At 44.9% G+C, this 15,283-nt stretch overlaps 1 protein-coding gene across 3 annotated transcripts in view; it reads right to left on the reverse strand.

Annotated features, from left to right (window-relative positions):
- The window catches only part of Frmd4b (FERM domain containing 4B), a 334,065-nt gene that overhangs the window by 281,889 nt on the left and 36,893 nt on the right, over positions 1-15,283 (reverse strand). Inside the window, exon 1 of one of the 3 annotated variants that reach the window (XM_037203942.1) lies at positions 4,985-5,187. The exons of the other annotated variants lie outside the window; for them this stretch is intronic. The gene's annotated coding sequence lies outside the window, so the exon portion shown is untranslated. Of the gene's footprint in view, positions 1-4,984; positions 5,188-15,283 lie in introns of those variants that run through there. 3 annotated transcript variants of the gene reach the window in all.

Here is a 15,283-nt window from a genome sequence, read left to right on the forward strand (position 1 = left end):
TTAAGGTAGAAAGTGTCTATTTGGCTCCCAGTTCTAGACTACAGTCCACTATTGTCGAGAAATCAAAGCAGGAGGAACATGGCAACTGGTCACACGACATCCCCAGTCAAGAGCTGAGAGAAGCTGATTAATTAGTTCACACATACTAATGCTCAGCTCACCCGTCCTACTCTACAAAGGCCAGGATCCCTTGCTAGCAGATGTGCTACTCACAGTGGGCAGGCAGGTCTTCCCACCTCAATTAATGGAACCAAGATAACCTTCCACAGACATGATCACAGACCATCTGGAAAATTCCTCGTTGAGATTCCCTTCCCGAGTGATTTTTAGACCATTCAGGTTGACAGCCAGCCTTAACCATCACAGACACTAAAAGTGGAAGAGAAAAGAGCTTTAGAGTAGATGCTGACTTGCCAAGGACAGTTAAGATAAAGGTCATTAATGGTCTAAAAATTACTGGCACCTAGCGTTGGGCATCCTCAAGGCTTTATACCATGTCAGAAAGATGTCAACTAAAAACACATTCACCTGAGAACCGAGCAGCACACTCACTTTCATGATTAATGATTTTGTTCAAAACGGGCAGCAATGTTCAACAAGAAAAAAGAATCTTTTCAACAAACCCTGCTGTAATGACTGGACAAGCACATGAAAATTAAGAGCGGGACCCTTCCCCATCTCGTGCTACACAATTCAACAATAACAACAAATGGTGAATCACAGACCTAACCCCAAGAATGAAACAATATAGAACTCCTAGAAGAAAACACAGTGGCAAATTTTTGTGACTTGGAGTTAGGCAACAATTCCTTGGAGAATACATCAAAAGATCAAGCAGTGAAAGAGAAAAATCTAAATAAGACTCCACACAAACTTTAAAACTTTTGGGTTTTGGAGGACACCGTAAAGAATGTATAAATAAATAAATAAATAATAAATAAATAAATAAATAAATAAATAACCTAACCTGGAGGAATATTTACAAATCAGGCTGCTGAGGCGCTCTTAGGCCTTAAGGATAAAATATGTCAAGTGATTGGAATAAATATTTCTTCAAATAAAACATAAAGATTACTAAACATTATGAAAAGAGGTTCAGCATCTTTAGGGAAATGTAAGCCCAAATCACAGTGAGATGACAACCTGTTTTGTTTTGTTTGAGAAGGTCTCACCAAGTTAGCCCTGGTTGGCCCCGAACTATGTAGACCAGGTTACATAGTTACCTTGAACTCACAGAGATTGATCAACCTCTGCCTCCCAAGTGCTGGGATTAAAGTCCAAATCACTACACCAGGCCAAGATGACAATTTTAATGCCCTGGAATGGAAGCACTGAAAAGACAAACAATATCAAGTGTTGGAAAGGATGTGGCTAGAACTAGACCCTTCACACGTTGCTGGTGTGAATGCAAGATGCTAGAAGACTCTGGAAACCACTTTGGTAGGGATTTGAAATGTTAAACCTCCAGCTTCCTGTGACCCAGAAACCCCACTTCTATGCATCCACCACATGAAGAAAGTATATGGTCCACAGGAAGACCTGAACAAAAACCACAGAAGTATTCCTCATAAAAAGAAAGAAAAACATGCAAGCAGCCCAAATGTCCATCAACTGACAAGTGGATAAATAAGATAAGAAATATCCATACATCATAATTATTCAGAATACAGGATATTTGGGAGATGATGAAAATATTCTGGATCATTCAGCCATTTGTTTACATGGTTCAAATTCCCCCATGTGGCAAACCCTTGTAGGTCAAATTCATATTTCATTTTTGAAAGTAATTTTATTTTTGAGATAATTTTTATTTCACATCTCTCAGTGGGTAGACATTTACTTCTGGATACGGTGCAGCCGTTTATTGTCAATAGTTCAAACCTTGCAGCGATTTGTTGGTAAGATATAAAACAACCTCTTTTTGCAAAATCCAACCCTTCCATGAAAACATGGCTTTACATCCTGCTCTTGTGGTCTGCAGAAATCACAGAGAAGGTAGTGACTATTACCAGAATTTCAGCCTGTACTCTTTTAATAGCGATGGTTTCTTCATGGAAGTATGCAAGCATTACCTGGCATTACTTGGTGGTTCAGATGATTATGTACAAATGAGAAGACCTGTTTTAACCACAAACTTGAGTATGCCTCACTGGAGACAGAAATACAGGCCTCTGACACCAAATATGCTGACCCATGAACCATTTACGTTGAAATTATCTAGAAATCATGGGCAACCCTCTGCCTGAACATGACCGCCGATTTTGCAACACCTACTTGAGGCTGGCTCTCCCAATTCCTCTGATTCATGTGCTGTGTTTAAGAATTACAGCTTCCTCTAGTCTTTAGCATGCTCAGCTGAACCATCTTAGGCTTCATAGCACCTCTTGGCACCCATGCCCAAAATATCAAGTCCTCATGCAGAAAATGAAAAGCCAAGTGCAAGGTCAGGAGGGGGTTGTAGCAACTCACGGGACTTACATTTAGCCAAGTGTGTGTGGCCAGCCCATGTGGTTGGTAATTGCTCTGATTTCTGTTTTGTTTTTGAGACAGGTCTCACTGGGTGGCACAGATGGCCTAGCACTCAAGATCCTCATGCCTCGGACACTCTTGAGGGCTGGGATTACAGGCATGTGCCACCACACCTGACTCTAGCGATAGGACAGCATTTGAGTTTGGTCTAAATATCTGAGGACAAGGTTTTAAAGAATCGGATAGTTAAGTTAATCTTATATTTCACAATGGGTTCATTGGGATAGCTGTCACCGTATAAATATACTGAAAGCCACTGAGCTGTGTCTCAAGTGGGGGACACTTTAAATGGAACAGTATTGATGTTTAAATGTAAAATGTCCCAAAGAGGTGAGTACGTTTGAACACTTGGTCCCCAGAGTATAGCATTGTTTGTGAAGGTTCTGGAATCTTTAGGTGGATCTTTTCTGGGGGAAATGGGTCACGGGGGACATACCGTAAGGTTTAGAGCTCCACCTACTTCCCTTCACTTACTGCTGATGCAAGGGAACCAGCTGCCTCCCCCTTCCTCAGCCACGCCTTCGCTGCCATGGCAGTCTGTACCCCCTCACACTGTGAGCCCGGACAACGCTCCCCTACTTCCGTTGCTTCTTGTCAGTTATTCTCGTCACATCCACGAGGAAAATTAACCGATACAAGTGATACTCAAGTTCTATCTCAGTGAAACCTTTAAAAATCCATGCACCGTGTGTCGCCTACAGTTTGCAGCACTGGTTACAGCCTGTGGCACCCTCTCTTGCGCCTCCTGCAGGACCTTTTCCGTGGGTCTCCCCTTTGTCAGAAACACCTGGATTCTGTGTGTCACAGAGCTGCTTCTGCCTGTCAGAGCAGCGTACATACACTCCTGCTTCCCACCGCCAAGTCGTCTGACGACCCCCCCCAAGCATTTGCCGGTGTTCCTGCCCCTGCAAAGCTCCCCTCCATGGCATCCCTGCCAGCTCCTCACCACTGAAGCACAACCCCAGAAGGAGGATCTGGGATTCCTTCACCCACACCGCCCTCACTCACTACCCACCACCCATCGTGTTCGTGTGTGGTGGGCAAGTGTCTACCGGTAGCCTCGGTACTGATTCCCTAATTCACATCTGTGCACTGTGTCCGCTTTCTTGCTTCGACACGGGTCTACTGTCTGTCTCCCTTACCACAGTGAACACTTTCTGAGAATGGGAGTTCTATCAGCTGACAGCACCAGGCCTGGAATGGTGCTGTTGGCTAAATTTCTTTTAGGTTGAATAAAGCACAAACAAATGGGTTACTTCTTCCCTGGGGATAGTGTGGGGGACATAGGGAACCTTGGGGCTGAGGATGTGGCTTCGTGGTAAAGCATTTGCCTAGCATGTGCGAGGCCCCGGGTTCTATCCTCAGGACCATACACAGACAAAATAGCACTAATTCTTCTTCAAAATTCTACTCCCATTAACCTCACCACTGCCACCAATGCCAAGAACAAGTAAGAATTTCTTCAACCACTCTACCATCGGCACTGGAAACCACTTAAGAATCTGATTACAGGAAAGCATTCCTAGTCATCGACAGTTCAGCCCAGCTCAACGAAAACCGTTCCATAAAAGCGACAGTCTCAAGGAGAAGAGCGGGTGACAAAGGCTAGCTGGAGATTCTCATAGTGAGAATCAAAGCTGAGCCCGTCCCAGAGGAGCTGAGACAATGGGTGTCTGGGAGCATGCCGGGCTGGTCTATTTCTCAATGAGACAGCTCCAGTGTTAGCCCATCCCCCCCCCTGACAAAAGGAGGAGCCCTTGGACAAAGGGGAGAACAGCAGAATTCACTGTGTGTGGAGCTTGCCCTAAGATTTATAGCAGCTCTGTGGAAGGAGCTGCAGAGCACTGGGCCCCTTCAATATTAAATTAGTTGGAGAGGGAGAAGGAGGGGGAGGAGGGGAAGAAAGGAAGAAAGGAAGAATATACGTTTTCTAAAAATAAGAAAAACAAGAGTTTTTTTTTCACCCAATACTTTTTTCCTGCATACAAGAGCTAGTGAAAGGATGCTTGCCTTGGGTACAAGAAGCCCTGGGTTCAGTCTCCAGCACTGAATAAAACAGGCTAGGATGTACACCAATAATCACAGCACTTGGGAGGTAGAAGATCCTCTGCTACCCAGAAAATTTGAGACCAGCCTGCACTGTATGAGACCTTGTCCCAATAGAAAAAGCTAATGAAAGAAGCTGAAGAATGCCAATGGTTGATTCCCACATGACATCTTTGACACCTATGTGGAATTAAAGAAATATTCGTGCAAAGTTACATATCCATTCTTGAGTTTCTTCCCTATACGAACAAAGATAGAGGCAGAAACAGAGACAGAGAAGATCCGGAGGAGCACCACTATGAACATAAAGCCATTCAGTTAACGTTCGGTTTCTTTTAAACCTGAGAGGTTGATAGCATTGATACCCAACAGGCAATAAGAGAAGCGTCCAAAGGCTATGATAATTTACCTGTTACACCACAAGAGACATCAGATCCAGAGCCCTGGATGACACAGAAGTCTCCAGCCAGCTTTCCAGGAGGATTGAATATTAAGGTCAGGGGCAGCACAGAATGTGACTGGTCTGTCTGCAGCGTGCACAGCAAAGACCAGCCGTGTATCTGCGAGGCCACTAAATATTTAGGACCAGGAATGTCCTCATGTCCCAACAGGAGGACATGTGGGGTTACAGAAGGCCTCTTGCAGCTAAGCCACTACTTCCCCCTCCTCCGCTCTACCCCCACATGTCCCCAAAAGTTCTGCCAAGAACAAGTGTGATATCAGCTGATCACAGGCTCTCTTCTTATCCTTGCAATTACATCCTCCCCTGGCAGGAGAGGAACCTGGCAATCAAGGCTCCCTTTCATCTGTGTCTCCTGCATCTGGCATGTTGCAGACACAGAGCACGTGGTGAGACCGCATGCGGAAGTGAGAGACTGCAAGGCCTGCATGGAACCCCAGTTTTGGCACTTGCCTGGTATGAGCTTGGCAGGTGAACTGGGGCCAGCAATCCCGATTCACTTTGAAGGAATATGAGCATCTAAATGTCCTTGGCACCAGTCACTGCTCAGTAAGGGACAGTCCTCTTTATTTATGGTTTCTGAGATGTTCTAGTGGGAAAGGAGCTTACAGAGCCTTGGGGCAAATGTACATAGTCAGATGGCCACAGGCCTAGACTCAAATTAGGCCTGGGTTGCTAGTCCAGATCCTGTTTACAGATGTCTAGGTGCCCTATCATTTAGGCTTTATCTGAGCTCACCTCCAGCCTCTTGATGCAAAAAAGACTAAGGAACTTAGTGTAGGATGTCACCATGGACATCCTTAAGCACACTGTTTCTACATGTTACAGACAAGTCTTGGGGTGGTTTATACCTATATAAAGAGCTAAACGTAAATTCTGTTTCATGTTTGCAGTGGCACATGGTGACAGAGCCACTTATGCCAAACTGGCCTCAAAGGAGGACACAGAGCTGTGATTAGATGTCGCTCCAGGTGACATCACCCTGCCCCGGGAAAGGTGAGTAGACAGTCCGATTTCCTTCCTTTGCCCATTCCTTTGGTACTCTGCTTCTGGCTCCCACCATCCCCACCACACACACAGGTTATGGACAGTCCAGAGCAGCCACGTGGGACAAAACCTGTCTTCAGTGGCTGAGTATGCTTTATGGCTTAAAAAGGATTTCAAACTGAGTCTAGGCAAGGAAGTCAACTTAGATCTGGGCACAGTTTTTAAATCATAGCTCCAAATTCTAGCTCTCTTACATCTTCACTGGAAGAATGTACTTCATTGTTCTGTCCGTGTCCAATGGCGGGGGCTGGGGAGTGGTTGGGAATAACAGCAGTACCCACATTAGAGATGGTTATTAATATATAAAGCTGCTGCATATAAAGTACCCAAGTTAGACTGGTAGCTTCTGTGGTGGCTGTAAGGTATTTCTCTCCATTACATCAAAGGAGCATCAGAAAAGGCAAAACATACCTGTGCCTACATAATTGACCCAGCTGGAAACTCTTCTCAGGGAAAATTTCCAGGCTTTTTACCAAAATATGGAAAGATTAATTTCTATCACTTCACCATTTGTTTTACCTAGACATGTATTTCTCAGGGAAAAATGAAGAGTTTCATGTTCTATTGAATAAAAACAAACAAACAAACTGTACTGCACCTCCTTCCCAAGGCCCAGAGATCGCACGCAGCAGAGAGGGTGTGGAAAGAGTTTAAGAGCCCACAGGCATTGGATGACCACGAGGAAAGAGTGTCTTCCAGACATAGCAGGACTGTGGCACATATGACCTCACATGGTTGTGACCATAAGGACAGGGCCGATGCAATCCCCAAACAGACCAAATCTTAGCACAGACAGGGGAGGTGGGCACAGAGTTCACCACCAGACATGGAGCTATTGGCAGTTGTTAGCTGCTGGGAGAAGGACAGACAGCTTTCTCTGAGGTAAGTGGGCCACCCTCCAGTGGAAGGCCACACCACGAAGAATATTTGGGTAGCACAAATTAGTCTTGATATATTTTTTTAAAAGACACAAGATTACCCAAGTAAGGTAGGGAAGTGGATCTTGAAAGAGTTGGGAAGGGCCGCGTGACTATGATTAAGTCCCATTGTACAAAACACTCAAAGAACTAATACAAAATTTTAAGGTATCAGATGGTAACTCGTTCAAACCTTCAATGCTGCAGGCCGCAGGAATATATCATAAGAACTCAGCTGGTTATGGTAAAGTCTCTACCTGGAGGGATCAGGGAATTCCTCCAGAGGAAGCCAAATCCCAAGGAGTTTTTGGTGTTACTTGGCTTGTTATATATCAGCTGTATTCTGTTATGAAAATCATGTGTGCCTTCATAGTTTTTCCAATTGATTTTCCCCTAAGAAGGACTAACAGTGTAGACTGATCACTCTGGACATTCCACATATTTGGAGAACAGCCTCAGGAAAGGCTTTCTCTGGAATCAGAGTATCTCCCTTAGCCACTTTCAAGGACTACAGGAAACACCACCCAGGTGGGCGCCCAACTTCCGAGGACTAACAATGATAACAGCCCACATGCAAGTCTCCTGGCTTACGGTAAATTCCACAAGGAGACACCACCTAGGTGAGGTGGACGTTAAGTAAATAGCTTTACACAATTTAGCTCTGACCCTCCCTTTATATACCGGGACTTCCAGGGCACGGGGAGAGGGAGAAGAGAAAAGGGAATGGAAGAACTAGATGGGTAAGAACTTGAGAGGAACAAACTGAGATGGGGAAGAACTAGATTGAAGGGCTAGAAGAGAGGACTAGAGGAACGAGATGGAAGATGAGGAAGAGCTAGATGGGGAAGAACAAGATGAGGAAGAGCCAGATGTGAGAGAAGGAGATGAGAGAGGAGCTGATAGGGCAAAGAACTAGATAGATGAGAACCTAGAAGGGACAGAACTAGATGAAGGAATTAAGATAGAACCTAGAGGGGACAGTAGATAAATACAGAGAAAAATCAGGCAAGAAAGGAGCTAGACATGAGAGCAGAATATAAGCTGTGTAGAGAGAGAACTATCACAGAATAATAAAGTGTATGAACTAAGGAGTTTCGTGTACCTAGATTCATTTCTTTTCATCAAAGATTAATTATCAGCTGGTTGTAGATTCTTCCCGGACCCTGGGAGGGGACTATTGAGGTGCTGGACCTCCATAGTCCCCGATACTTCAACTACTTTTAAACATTATGTCTGCATGAATAGCTGGACAGACATTTCACACATGGACTTAAACATTCATGAACTACACCTGAGAGCCAAGCCAGACGAAATCCCTGCATGGAGATAGAGTAGGCATGACGTCCCACTCCAGGTGAGGAGCTATTTGCAATGGAGAGCTGCTGGGAGAAAGAGGCAGTTTTAACAGTGAAGCCACTGGTAAATTGGCCATCCTCCAGCGGAAGGCCGCACATCCAAGAACATAGGAGCACACAAGTTGGCCGACATGGGTTTCAGAGGGAGGTGGGGCATGGAGTTGGGTGGGTAGAGAAGAGGGTGGACTCGAGAGGAGTTGGTGGAGGGGTGAATGTGATCGAAACACACTGTACGAAATCCTCAAAGAACTCTATGAATATCCCTAAGACACACACAGAGTGAGCCATACTATTTGTTTATATTTGGTACACAAAGTAGAAGACATATGTTCAAGATGGCTTGCTTGTTTAGGAGTGACTCTGAAGGCTTGACAGCTAAACGTTATTTGGCAGAAATAAACGAAGTACAAGAGGATAAGGAAGCAGGACCAGGTCTTCCAACCCTGGCTGACCCGAGCAGTCTGCTTCAAGTGTGCAAGCAGGAGAAAGGATATTTGGGTGTGCAGTCTGCTTCCCAGAGGCTCCATGCCTTCGGTTTCCGTTGATTAAAGGGAGGAAAGTGTATGTAATCATTCATCAGAACGTCCGTATTTCCTTCAAGAAACGGGACTTCAAAAAAAAAATCTTACATTACGGACTCTTTGATTTCTCGCTGTTCTAGGTAATGTTTGGTAACATTTTTCCAGGACTTTGGTCTATGGCTCCCCAGATTTCCTCTCTCTCTGGATTAAAATAGTCATTAGCAGGGACTGGAGAGATGGCTCAGCAGTTAGGAGCACCAGCTGCTCTTCCAGAGGACCCAGGTTCAATTCCCAGCACCCACATGGTGGCTCACAACTGTCCATACCTGCAGTTCCAGGAGGCCCAACACCCTTCCACAGGCAAAACAAAACACCAATGCACATTAAAAATAAATAACTTAAAAAATAGTCATTAGCAGGCTATAAACACGGGCCGTCCCTGGCTTTATAGAGCCGTAGCACATCCTTAGACCTTTTGCTCTGGCTTTGCTTGTGTGACAGGACTGGAGTGGGTCCTCCCACCTTGTGCATTTGAGGCTGGCACTCTTCCACTAAGCCCTAGCCCCCACCCAGGCTTTAAATTAAGTGCACACACCACGGTAACAAAGACAAATGCATATGGGCCCCACTGCAGCTCTGTGCAAAATGCTAGGAATATGCTGAAAGACCATCAGTATAGTACTGGGTAAATGGACCTGGCATGTCCATATCACACAATGGTGCATAGATATTAAAACAAGTGATATAGTTTTTTTGGCAGCAATGGTGTGATTTTTAATATATACTGACAAAGCAAGAACACTATATAAGAGTGGGCCTCAGCACTGAAAGGTACACGTGTACTTATACATAATCTTATGCATAGACTGCTACACGCATACATTATTTCAGAACTTAAAGTCTATACCCACTTCCTAAGAAAGACTCTCATGGGCAGAGACTAGAGGGAGATATATTTTCTACTAAATAAACAAATAAGTCACCATATATGTACCTCATCTATTTTTTTTAATTAAGCCAAAAAGCATGACTATTACACAACTTATTTTGGTTGTGGATATTAAAAAATAGACCTTTAACATGCTAAATAGCATCCCACAAAAATCATCCCCATACCTTCCCATTCTCTGTGTTTTACAATGCTGATGTCTATATTGCAGTCTCTAAGAAGACGGGCCATCAGGAATCCTTTGGAGCTAAATGTAGCCAGCATTTCCGAGTTTCCTGATCAATGACCTTTCTTCTGCTGCAGGCTCTTTGCTTCTTTGAGCCCACCTTGCAAAGTGGGGTCCTGCAGCTTTTGTTGTATGGGGTGTGGTCATCACCATGCACGCAGCTCCCAGCTCAGATGTGAGTTCCCAACAGTAAAGTCGCCTTCTTTTGCTCTTAGAAATGGAAGCATTTTCTAAGTGCATCTGTAGGAGCCTGTATTCACTCATCTGTCTGTCTGGTGTTTTTATCCTTTGTTTGTTTGTTTTGCTTTTAGTTTCTGGAACACTAGGGATTGAACCCATAGCCTTAGTCATGGTAGGCAAACAATCTACCATTGATCTATAGTCCCAGTCTTAGGAGTTTGTTTGAGATTATTTTTGCATTTTTAGCATAACTATATCTCAACTTTCTCATCGTTAAAATGGGCATGATAGCATCTATGGTGAAGTTCAAAGCTTAAAACCAGATGCCCTAGTGTTAAGGGGACAGCTGTTGGTAAAGTTTTGCAAGCACAAGGACCTGAGTTTGAGCCCTAGAACCCACATTTAAATAATATATACAGATGTAGGAGTTTATGCTTGTAATCCCCAGGCTGGGGCAATACTAACAGGCAGACCCCTGGTACTCACTGCTCAGTCTGTCTAGCCTACTCGATAGTTCTAGGCAAGTGAGAGACCCTATCTCCAACAAAGTAAATAAGAATATAAAACCAAAGTGGATGACGTCTAAGGAACCACACACAAGGTTGTCCTGTAGCCTCCACACACATTTCCACACAGGTGCACCTCCCGTCTCCAAATGCACCTGCATGTACACCCATACACAAAACCCAGCCCAAACAAACAAAAAAACTGAATGCAGTCTACACGGTGCCTCTTGAAAGTTGTGCAGGAAAGGAACAACAGTTATTCATCACCCCCAAACTTTCTTCCTGACCTGTTGATATTCTCAAGATGTAACAATGATTAAGGCAAGCCCCATCAGCACTGAGGACACTGGGAGCCAGGTGGAGCAGTGGGTGGTCTTCCTGAGCATGTCAGTTAGACCTCTTGTCTGTGATCAGAAAGGCCAGTAGAGGTCAGGGGCGAGGAGGCACAATCAGCCATCCTCGTCACCATGGTCCGGGAATGTTTTTCAGGCTTGGGAAAGATTCGAGGCAGCTGTCAAGGAGGCGGCTCTCTTATCTATGGCTCATTGGTTGCTGCAGAGACCAGGCTATTTGTAAACACTCTCCAGGCCTCCCAGAGACTGTGTTCATCCACCAGCTGCCTTCTCCACAGGATCCTCTCATGTAATAAAGAAAAAGTGTGAGGAGACTGTACCCAGGAGTCCCCCACAAGAGTTTAATGGCTATGTCAGATTAAAAACCACAGCATGAGGAAAATATATTTACCCCCAACTTCAAATTTCTGAGGTTGGAAAAGTCAGTTCATCCGTAACACATTCACAAATACACAGATTGAGAGCCTAATGATACTTAGCATCCTCTGTGCATGAAAACTTGGGTCAAAATTCCTCTATCGAGAGAAATGATTCTTGTGGACACTATCCCATTTTGGAGAGGTTGGTCATGAAAACATGTATTAAAAACCAAACAAACAAACAAAAAAGGGACACAGGGCCTGTTGGTACACACCATTGATCCCAGCACTCCCGGTGAGTTCCAGGTCAGTTTGGTCTACATAGGCCAGCCAGAGCTACACAGTGAGACTGTCTTTAAAAAAAAAAAAGTGAGGCCATTCAGAGTCTATTGGCCACTTAGAAGTCTCCTAGCATTTTCACTAGGACCAGACTCTAGGCGGTTACTAGTAAAACGGTTTCTGCATACATATTTGTTCCTGTTAGCATGTCACTGTCCATTAGAACCGACGACATCCCTAACAGGGCAGAGTCCTGAGGGATGGTGATTCAGAAGGTTTCTATTGCAAATATCTCCAGGTGTGGGGAGGGACACAACATTTTGTAGTTCATTGGTGTCCAGCAGAGACTCCGCAGATAACAAAGGACTCTTCAGGGGATAAACACTAGATGAGGCATGTGTTATACTCTGAAGCCTGAAATCTTTGACCTAGGATTTCAAGTCTAGGAATGCATCTGAAGAAACTAAATTAGATGTGAGCAAAGACTAACTTGTACGGATCATACATCTTGGAAACAACCTAAACATCCATCACTGATGAATAAGCAAAACACAGTCAGGGCTGGTGATGTAGCTGAGCTGGTGGAGAGCTTCCTTAGCAATACAGGAAGCCCTGGGTTCAATCCTCAGTACCACGTAAACTGGATGTGATGGCTGGGTCCTGCAATCCTAGTCCCCTTGGGAGGTAGAAGCAGAAGGATTAGATGTTCAAGGGCATATTCAGCTACATAGTGAGCTTGAGGCCAGCCTGGGATAGAAACCCTGCCCGCTCTTCCCCCCCCCCAAATCTGTATTACGGAATCCTCAGCAGTAAATTCTGAGTGCCCTAGAATGGGTGGATCTTTTTATTTTTTGTGGTAAATGAAATAGGACAGATACAAAAGCCCACATATTGCAGAAGTCTGCTTATCTGATTCACCCAGAAAGTAAAGATGAACAGACATGGACGCAGAATGCATACTGGAGGTTGTCTGGATTTGCTAGGGGTCGGGAGTCGGACAAATCATGACAGCTGCAGGTTTCTTTTTGGAACAACAAAATGTTCTAGTATCAGGTGATGCTAATCACACTGCTTAGAATACACTAAAGATCAGTGAACTGGACATTTTATATAGATGAATCTTATGATGTATGAATTATATCTCAATAAAGCTGCCATAAAATCATTCATCTCATTGTTGGTTTAAATGAGGCGGCGGGGTGGGGGGGGGGTGGGGGGTCATAAATGACCAATAATGGAGTTGGGCAGGGCACTGTGAATTGGTGTCATTTTGTGGTTGAGGACAATAAGGTTGTAACAGGGCACTTTACTCCAGGAAACATATAGAGTTGGTGCACACACACACACACACACAAACACACACACACACACACACACACACAGACTTACTCCCTCCTTGTTGGGCATCTTGTTAGGCACTGTTCTATGGGCTCCATAGACAAAGATTTAATTCTCACAATAACCCTCTAAAAAGGCTAAGGAAGAGCCTATGGATTTACAAATTCTCCCGAAACCCTTGCTGTATACAGTATATTGGAGCAGGCATGTGCACACAGCACACTCAGCTTACAAATCCGGTCACCTGTTGTTTAAGGACAAGGAACTAGGATAAGGCAAACCTCAGAGAATATTTACACAAACTAAGAGGGCAGAGAGATCCCCAGGCGCTGTCACGAGACCACTGCTATCATTTTCGGCCTGTTACTGATGGGAACAACATCAAGCAGCTCATGGCAATACATAAATGGGCAAATTTTGTGTTGTCTGCCTCCTTTTCACACTGAGGACACAGAATCAAAACCATCACTGTGCCTTCAGCATATACAACATCACCTCCAGAATAATACGACAGCAAATGAAGTTCAACTCTGTGGGGACTAACTCATGCTTGAGCGTGTGTGTGTGTGTGTGTGTGTGTGTGTGTGTGCTTTTAGAAACAATGCCAATCCTTTGACTGGAGACCATGACCTCCCCTTGTGCTGCTGATTCTTCCTGCGGCTCCTGACTCACCCTCCTTCCCGTGGGAGGTGACAGGAGAAGGGATGAATGTCCCTTCCGTGCTCTCTCCCACTGCTGGGCCAACATCCCTGGGACAGGAGAAGGGATGAATGTCCCTTCCGTGCTCTCTCCCACTGCTGGGCCACGTCCCTGGCAGAAACTCTTTCCTGTGTGATTCAGCTTGACGGAGATGCCTAATCTATGGCTCCAGCTGTGACCTGGTACAGGCAAGCTCTGTTCCTCCCTTTGTCCCCTTTGCCCTCCGGATGCTTGCCATCATTGGCTGGTTCTTCCTTTTCTATGTTAGTTGCCCGAGTCCCACCCATACCTCTTTGATGCATGTCTTTGAACTAGACGTGCCAAGTCTGCTTTTATGCTGAATGATACTCTGCTTTAACTCCAAACAAGACAGTAACATTTCTGGGAGTGTGCATGACCCACCCAGCATGGAAAAACCACCTTAGAGATCCTCCGTACATCTTCAACCAGGAGACTGCACTGCCAAGAACAGCTGAGGTTATAAGATCGATTTTCCTAAGTCCTGACATGACTTCTGCCGGAAGCATGTTTGTAATCTCAACTGCATGCCCGACATTCGTCTCTTGTCTGAAGCCAACTTTGGAGCAGCCTGCAGGACGGCTACACCCCACTGTGCTCTCTATCCAGATCACAGTGGTGACCCAGCTCCAACCCTGGCTTCTGGGGCTTGGCTTGCTCTGGTTGCAGAAGGCAGGAAGCCAAAGGGGCCAGCCTATCATCTTGTGGCCTCAGGGGACCTTCTAGCACCCTTGACCTCAGAGCAGACCCTTCTCTTGGAGCCCAATCTCTTACCACGTGCTCTTGGGGCATAGACACATAATCTTGGCCAAGTCAGGAAGCCAGATCCAGGAAGTGGGCTGCAGACTAAAGCTATCGGTGGGCAAGCAGGCCAGACAGCTGTTAGTCTCCCCGTCCGTCCTCCTTAAATCAAGGGACTTGGGAGCTGGAGAAACAGCTCAGTAGTTTACAGCATTTGCTGCTCTTGCAGAGGACCTGAGTTCAGTGCCCAGCACTCACATGAGGTGGCTCACAAACACCTGGAACTCCAGATCCAGGGGATCTGAAACCCTGTTCTGACTTCTGAGGACATCTGCACATGACATACATACATACATGTATATATATATATGTATGTATATATATGTATGTATATATATGTATACTTGGGCACACATACACGTACATTTTTTAAATCTTACATGAATTGACTGGACACTAAGATGAATGCTACCATGGCACTCACTCATGTTTGATTTCTTTGTCTATCTCTGTCTGTCTTTCTATCTCTGTCTCATCTGTCTTTCTCACCCTCTATCTCTGTCTTTCCATCTCTCCTTCCCTCCATCTCCTCTTTCCCAAGACAGAACAATAAAATAACACTTTAATAAGGAAAACTGTTCAGCAGGAAAGGAGGACATCTGCCTCTCATGAGAGACAGACTGTAGGAATTGGGATTAACTCCTTCCTACACAGCTTCAATGTTTCAATACTTTGATTAAAAAAAAAAACAAAAAAACCT

Source organism: Peromyscus leucopus, chromosome 3 (genome assembly GCF_004664715.2).
Source record: "Peromyscus leucopus breed LL Stock chromosome 3, UCI_PerLeu_2.1, whole genome shotgun sequence".
Taxonomy (NCBI): Eukaryota; Metazoa; Chordata; class Mammalia; order Rodentia; family Cricetidae; genus Peromyscus; species Peromyscus leucopus.